Source organism: Arachis hypogaea, chromosome 6 (genome assembly GCF_003086295.3).
Source record: "Arachis hypogaea cultivar Tifrunner chromosome 6, arahy.Tifrunner.gnm2.J5K5, whole genome shotgun sequence".
Classification (NCBI taxonomy): Eukaryota; Viridiplantae; Streptophyta; class Magnoliopsida; order Fabales; family Fabaceae; genus Arachis; species Arachis hypogaea.
The window spans coordinates 83628747-83636627 of record NC_092041.1 but is presented as its reverse complement, the minus strand read 5'-3'; the positions used below and the strand labels follow the sequence as shown (position 1 = coordinate 83636627).

The 7881-nt window shown below is 29.3% G+C and overlaps 1 long non-coding RNA gene and 1 pseudogene across 1 annotated transcript; both read right to left on the bottom strand.

The window, feature by feature from the left end:
* Nucleotides 1-2632: 2632 nt before the first annotated feature.
* LOC112805663 (plasma membrane ATPase 2-like) lies at nucleotides 2633-4060 on the bottom strand (annotated as a pseudogene).
* Nucleotides 4061-4093: 33 nt separating this feature from the next.
* Nucleotides 4094-4787, bottom strand: LOC140173071 (uncharacterized). The gene is made up of 3 exons (XR_011861989.1): nucleotides 4667-4787; nucleotides 4439-4585; nucleotides 4094-4179 (listed from the first exon to the last, which is right to left on the bottom strand). It is a non-coding gene; the product is annotated as an uncharacterized lncRNA (long non-coding RNA).
* Between the last annotated feature and the right edge of the window lie 3094 nt (nucleotides 4788-7881).

Below are 7881 nucleotides of genomic sequence, written 5' to 3'. Positions count from 1 at the left end.
ATTTAGCAGTGATCAAGCCATTATTTTCTTTCCTTCTCATTTTCAGTTTATTTTGCGTTGTAGGTTGGCTTTATGTTATTCACATGCCTTTGGAAATTTAACTTTCCTCCCTTTATGGTTTTTGTCATAGCCATTCTCAACGATGGTATTACACTACTACATAATTGACTTTTACTAACATTTAAAAAATGTTACCAAATCATATTAAAATGTTAGCTATGTATATTAGTAACATTTTAACAAATGTTAAATATACCCTATGTTACTAAAGAGTTTTACTAATATTTTTCTAAAGATTTAATAACATTTAATAAAAATGTTACAATAGATCTTCTATAGTAATATTATGAAAAATGTTACAATAGACCTTTCTTAGTAACACTTAAAGAAATGTTAAAATAGATATTTTGTAACACTTAAAGAAATGTTATCATAGATATTTTTTGTAACACTTAAAAAATGTTACAATAGATATTTTATGTAACACTTAGAAAAATGTTATTATAGATATTTTTTGTAACATTTCAAAAAATATTACCATAGATATTTTTTGTAACACTTAAAAAATATTACAAAAGATCTTTAGTAACATTTCTTTTAGTTATATTATACTATTTTTTATTTTTTTATTTTATATTATACATAATATAAATATACTAAAATTGATTACTACAACATGAAATATTTCATTAAATTCACAAATTCACAAAATAAAATTTTTATAGCCTTTTCCATTAATCAATAATCATTGTACAAGTTTACTTCGTGATGCAAATAAAATGAAAAAAGAAAAAAAGGTATGAGATAGGAAGACAACTGAACTTTGCTATCTCAAAATTTAATTTCTACAGCATTGTTGTCACCAACTGAACTTTGCTTAACACTCCTTACAATTTTATTACTGCCTAACTCTTCAGCAAGCAAAAAAGTATTGAGCAAAAAGGTATTGAGCCGATCGAAAGATACCACAACTTGGATAAGAATAGAGAGAGTCTCGGAGATCATCCTAACTGGTTCTAACATGATCCTCAATGTTGCAAGAACTGTAAAAATTGTCCCTGCATCCAATGGAGCACTATGGAAGAGAACACATCCTAAGAAGAGAACAACATAAACAATTGTCTTATATACAAATTCAAGTAGCCTATTTACAATTTTAAAACTGGAAATTGTTCGAAATCCTATCAAAGCTCACTTTTTGGTGCAATAATTATTGTGAGGTGCCTATATTGTTGTCAACATGATCTTTGCAAAATGAATTGGCTTTTACATGTTAAACTTCAATTCATAAATTTTACTTGAAGAATGCGTTTTTTTCTACTCTTGTCGAAATTTAAATACATGTTTTGTTAACACATGACTAAATTAAAGCACTAGGTGCCTATACTACTGCATCAATTATCCAAACAGAGAATAGAATCACTAACTTATAAATTGTTCTGATTTCAATTACCCAACTTTTTTGTTTCTTATAAAATAAAACTTATCTTGAAACCTCAAATGACTAAGTTATCAAGTAAAAAACAAAATAAAATAATCTTAAAAAGATTTATTTTTATAAAAAAGATTAAATAAAATGGAAAAAATTTAAAATGTTCTCAATTTTAACATGTTAGATCATTTCTATTAATATAACACAGTAAAATTCAGATAGTAACTTAGACCCAAAAATATCATTAAAGGCAATCAAGAAAATTTCATATTATCAACTTTGGAGAAGCATAGTCCATAGCGCAACAATTAATTATTACTTCAAACTTAGCATATAATATATAAATAAGATAAGAAGAGTGGCATATATATAGTTAGTGATGAGTTGAAAGAAAGAGTAGCAAGAACAAGAACCTTCATAGGAACACTTCTTGAGCATCTTTTCAAGGATCCTAAGCCATGTTGGTTCATCATCAACAACAAGGACTCTTAGACCTACTGGAAAAGCATCACGTCTTGGTGAAAGAAGCAACCATTACTTAATTACAATAATTAATTAATTAACTCTCTTCATTCAGCATTACTCGATTAACGCCTCAAATTGCCAACAGTATTACAATAATTAATGACTTGGTGAACACAGATGACTCCATGTATAGGCCGAAATTGATACCCTTCAAACATTGTGGAATTCATAAATAATGATACCATTTTAACATTTTCGTGTAATTCCACCCAAAGAACTAGCTCAAGGGAAAGAATTGCCCCAGTGATGATACCCTTCAAGCATGGTGGAATTCATAAAGCTAAGAGCACTAGAGCAGATAATGCCAAAATCTCATAGGCTTAACCTAACCTCAGATTTAGCATAAGAACAACGAGGGTGGTATTATATTATTTTCTGTACTAGTACCATCTCCATTTTATTTGATTTTTCACTTTTAAGACATATGCAGAAGAGTAAAGAAACTCAAAATCAAGGTTTATTTATAAAGATTTTTTACTAAAATACTCTCATATAATTTTTAACATCTAATTAGTTCATCCTATTAAGCTCATATTCCTTAATCAATAATGTGCTTAAAATTATATGATGCTCAAAATTAGAAAACTAATAATAACTTTTTCTTTAATATATGAGAATCATAGATAAAATTAACTAAGAAGGTTGACTTGAAGAAACAATTACCATTTGCTGCTATGTCAACAATGCGCAGGCCCAGCGCATCCAACTGACTCTGAAATTGTGAAGTATCAGCTGGTTTCCCGGGCTTCTTATTCTGTTAAAAAATAAATGATAGCACTACAATAACGCTAAGACCAGGTTCTGTTAAAACAATATCAGATGCACTACGAGCAGCATCCGTGGCATCGGCGACAGCTATACCAATGTCTGCCTTCTTTAGAGCAGGTGCATCATTCACTCCATCACCAGTCATTCATAGATATGTTTCCTCACTTGCAAACGCTTCACAATCTCATACTTGTGTTCTGACCAAAAATATAAAATAATAATCATATTAATACTTATTCGAGCACACATGAAGTCCTCGGGATAGTATCGAGACATACTAGGAAATACACTAGCAAATCCATCTGCTTTTTCGATTAGTTCATCAATAGGCAAGGCAGCAATGAATTCATCCTTGTCCTGTTCAAATAAAGCTGATGAAGGGTACATATTGGTACCTATTCCCAAGCATCGTCCTGCTTCCTTTCCTATAGCTAGTTGATCACCTGATAACAAAAAAAGGGAAGATATATAAATGAGTATATTCATTTCTAAAGGATACTTTGTGTTGCCTAAATTCTTAACTATGTCATGATAATCAATACAACAGCCAATTCCCAATCTTTGCAAACTTAATTATAGTGATTTTGTACAATAACACAACCAAGTCAAAGGTTTTGACTATGGACCTGTAATCATTTTGACATTTACTCCGAGATTTAGTGCCCTTCGTATTGTTTCGGCACTATCATGCCTAGGTGGGTCAAAGAGGGGCATAAGGCCAATAAGCTTCCATGGGCCTCCAGCACTTTCTTTCCTTCCATCGGGAACTATAGCAAATATAGCAAATATAGTAAATGACAATGTGACGAATTCATCAATTACCTGGTATGCTACAGCAAGAGATCGCAGACCGCGCTCTGCGAACTTATCAATCACTGCATGAACTCTGTGTTCGATGTCTGATTTGTTGTGGGCAAGGTGTAGGATCTAGCCATCATGCTACAACTCAATGAGAATAAAAAAGACAAAATATCAACAGTTAACCATAAAAGTATATAAATGATGGTAAATTACCTTTTCGGGTGCACCTTTGCTTACTCTATATATTTTACTATCTTGATTAATATAGGTCAATGCAGTCCTCTTATCAGTTGGATTGAAAGGAAGAAAATGCACTTCTTGTATACCGGCACGTGCCTTTGGTATTAATCAGCAAGCAGGAACAAAGAAAAAATAAATTCATCAGCTTCAATAATAATAATAATAATTAAACATGAATTAGTTCCACCTACAATTACAAGTGATATTTAATTTCCAGCATGAGGATGAAAAAAGGATCAAATATACTGAAAGATGGAAATGAAAAAAAGCAAGTGTAACACGTTTTGCTAACATTTTCTAATCAACTAATCAAATCATAGACTTTTTACCTTGTAGAGCTTAAGCTTGTTCTGCTCCTTTATTATGCTACACTTGCAAGAAATAGTTGCTTCTGGTCGGTTGGCATCGGACAGCTAGATAATATAAGCAAGAAATTAGCAAAATAGAATGAATAATAATTAAAAAGACAGTGTAACTAAACTCATTTATACCTAAATTTAAATAAACAACTTAATAAAAACCTAAATTCAAAACCTAACTACTAAATAACCAATTAAAAACCTAAATTCACTAATAATTATACATCAAATTAATTACAGATTAATCATCTAGTAAAGATTAAAGATGATTGAAGGAGCAATAAGATAACTAAACAAGAGATCTGAAACTCACAAAGTCGTGGGATGAGCAACGATGGAACCGGTGAGAAGACGACTGCAGAGAAGATGATGACGCATGCGAGAAGAGAATTGCACAGTGACAGTGTAGGCGACGAAAGGATGAAACAGAGGCGAGAAATTACGTATGCCTGATTCAGATCTGGATCAAAATCAGTAAGAGATGAGAAAATTGAAGTACTGAGTGAATAGAAAAATGTTAAAGAAAAGAGAAAATGCTTACCAAAATTAAGAGGAGAATCCGAATATGGAGAATGATTCAGATTGCGATCGAGATCGAGGAAGAAGATGAAGGGCAGAGGAAGGAGATGCGAATGAGATCGTGAAAGAGATTAAAAGATAATATCTTAGTACACATTTAGTAACATTTAAATCTAATTTTTTCTCCCTTTTAAGAAAAAATATATTTTGTAACATTTATTTTACAAATGTTACTAAAAATAAGATTTTATTAGTATTACTAACATTTTTAAAAATGCTAGATAAAAAGTGTTAGTAAATATTTAAATTCTAGTAGTGTTACTATCTGCTCTCAAATACCATATTAAAAATGCATTATTTGAAGGTCTTCTCTACAGTTATATTAACATTAGCTACTTTCAAATATCATTACCTTTTCATGGTTTTGTTTAGAATATGAAACTATGAAGTTGTCTAATCCATATAGCTTACTTATTTTAGTAGGACAAATTTTCATTGTGTGTGCGCATGCGTGCGTGTCTTCTTTAAGAGTTTATATTCTTTCGCTTGACCCCTGACTTGCTAATAGGTACCATCATGACAATATCTAAAGATATGGTTAAGCCTTCTCGAAGTCTTGATAGTTAGAAGATTTGATCAAATCTAGATTTCAATTCTACTCTGCCATATGGAAACTTTACTTGGGATTCCAGACCACCTGTAGAGGTAATTCGTGATTATTTTTCTTCAGGTTTTATTTCTGTCCACTATATGAGTTCTTATTGTTTTTTTTGTTTATGTGCATCAGATGAACTTGGTTGACTGGTTTAAGGGAATGGTAATAAGTTGTCGCAGTGATGAGCTAGCAAGCAGATAAAATAAATTTTTCTAGAATTAGTATAAGGACCAAGTTTTTCATGTAGATAGTATCATTTTTTCTTTTCTTTTTTATATGGAATGTTTATAGAGTTTAAGTGATATAAGTATTTTTTCTTTTTCATTTTATTTGCATCACGAAGCAAACTTGTATAATGATTATTGATTAATGAAAGAAGCTATAAAATTTTTATTTTGTGAATTTGTGAATTTAATGAAATATTTCATGTTGTAGTAATTAATTTTAGTATATTTATATTATGTATAATATAAAAAAATAAAAAATAGTATAATATAACTAAAAAATTGTTACTAAAGATCTTTTGTAACATTAAGTGTTACAAAAAATATCTATGGTAACATTTTTTGAAGTGTTACAAAAAATATCTATGATAACATTCTTCTAAGTGTTACATAAAATATCTATTGTAACATTTATTAAGTGTTACAAAAAATATCTATGGTAACATTTTTCTAAGTGTTACAAAATATATCTATTGTAACATTTTTATTAAATGTTATAAAATCTTTAGAAAAATGTTAGTAAAACTCTTTAGTAACATAGGGTATATTTAACATTTGTTAAAATGTTACTAATATACATAGCTAACATTTTAATATGATTTTGTAATATTTTTTAAATGTTAGTAAAAGTCAATTATGTAGTAGTGAATTAATGATTAGTCAGTAAGAAATCCGTCAACTCTTGGTAAAGAGTTTGAGCTCTATGATTATAATGACGGAGATGAATAAAGCCTTGGTCAAGAAAATTGAATGAATGAAGAAATGAGTTTCTTAAGTCATTCACTGTTCATTATAACAATGGTAACAAGTTAGAGTTTGACAATTAAACCATACTCTAAGGGTTAACAAGACTAAAAAAATGGAAAGAATTATACTTTATTCTTCTCATGTTTTTAGTAAAAATATATTACTTCATACTATCAGGTCATTAAGGAGTGTTGTTAGACACCAACCTTGATTAATAAATTTAGTATGACTAATTTACTATATATATTCGCTTAGTATTGAACCTTTGGGGTCACACATTAACGAGTATTCTAATTTTTGCTGTAGAATTATTTAACTATTATTTTAATTTGATCAAATAAATAATTATATTAATTCAAAGAGAATATTATTATATTCTTTGCTAGCACCAAGAATATAATAATAGTATGATAATTGAGAATATTAAATGAGATTTAAGAATAATTAGTTATTCTATTTTTAAATTTGAATTATAAATTTGGATGAGATTCTAACTAATTCTGTTTTCAAATTGAATTATGATATAATTCATAAATTTGAAAGATTCAAGTTTAAAATAATAAGATATGATTCAAATTTGAAATCAATAATAAATCTCATACTATATATATGTATGCCAAGAGTAGATGAAAGAGACAAGAATAACACAAAGTGTTTTATTTCTTTATCTTTATACACATAAACGTATGTGAACCTAATTCTTAGAGAAGAATTTTATGACATGCAAAGAGTTGCAAGAGATTTCTCAATTTAGATCAGATGTCTATTGGTCAAGGAGTTGATAGCAAAAGTTGGTCTCGTTGTGTATACGCATAGCGCCTTCATATCATTGAAGGAGAAAGTAATTTTTACTAGCGTACACACAAGTATTTAGATTTGATCTATATATTATTTTTCGAATAAAATTTAAATACAAAATAAATCTTTAGAATTACTTTCTTTTCTTCTATTACGTATTATGAACACATGATAATCTTTCGTCTAAATCTGCAAAGCTAAAAATTTTAAGTACGAGAAGTTTCTTAACAATTATGGATACATCCACTTTTTTAAGAGGAACATTAGAAGACACTTCAAGAAAGGAAAGAAAAGTGAAGCGTCTGGAATGGATGCTAAAGACAAACACAAAACCTTGAGAATACTCATGCCACGGAACAAATTTGCTGAGATGGAACTTTCGCTCCATCGACCTAGTAATTTAGCTCAAAATATCTCAAGCTTTAGAATTAATTACTAGCTGACTGGGATTAATAATTGCTACATGTCTATAGTGCATTGGTCAACATAATTAGGGTATGAATTCTCTCATAAATTTGATGGGATAAAATTTTCACTCTATTTAATTAGGGAAGTGGATTCTCTCCGGTAAATAAAAAATCTGGATGGTGTATAATATTTAATCTAATTATTTATTATTTTTTCTTTTATTTATTTTTGATTCCACTTATAGAATCAAAAGTGAAAGATCACATTAAATTCTGTCTAAGTGTGAAAAAAACTGGAGAAGATCCATTTCCCTTAACTAGTAATTTAGCTTCAAAAATCTCAAGTTTTGGATAGTCCACCACACTAGGGCACTCCAATTTAAAAGTAGTCCCGATTGAAATTGCA